Below are 502 nucleotides of genomic sequence, written 5' to 3' on the forward strand. Positions count from 1 at the left end.
TGCAGAGTTCACCAATCCACAGAGAAGAGGAGCTGCACTGATTGCAGAGGTCGGAGTCATCAGGGGGCGTGTCTGACCTCTGCAGAGAGACCGCTGCTTCCACACAGGTGACGACTTCCAGATCTCCAGGGGCCCCATCAGACACATTCCATGCACACATTGGTAGGTCCGCCTCCACACACAGGGGCGGAGTCTCACAAGTAAAGAAATGACAGACAGATTCCACCAATCAGAGCGGATTTATTGATCAGAGGCGGAGCCTCCTTAGCACTGAACAGTCAATGTTTATCAATCACAGTCCAGAGTCCCAACCACAGGCTACAGGCAGGACAGGGACAGCACAATCCATGGGATGGGAGGAGCTAGAGAGTGGGAGGAGCCACACGACAGACACCTACTTCAGCTGCTTGAAGAGTTTGTGAGCCACCTGAGGAGAGAGGATGATGAGTATGGAAACCCAGAGGACCGACATGACCCCCCCTACAGTGACCCCCTCCCCCCT

Source organism: Nanorana parkeri, unplaced genomic scaffold (genome assembly GCF_000935625.1).
Source record: "Nanorana parkeri isolate BGI_ZX_2015 unplaced genomic scaffold, ASM93562v1 scaffold3618, whole genome shotgun sequence".
NCBI classification, from domain to species: Eukaryota; Metazoa; Chordata; class Amphibia; order Anura; family Dicroglossidae; genus Nanorana; species Nanorana parkeri.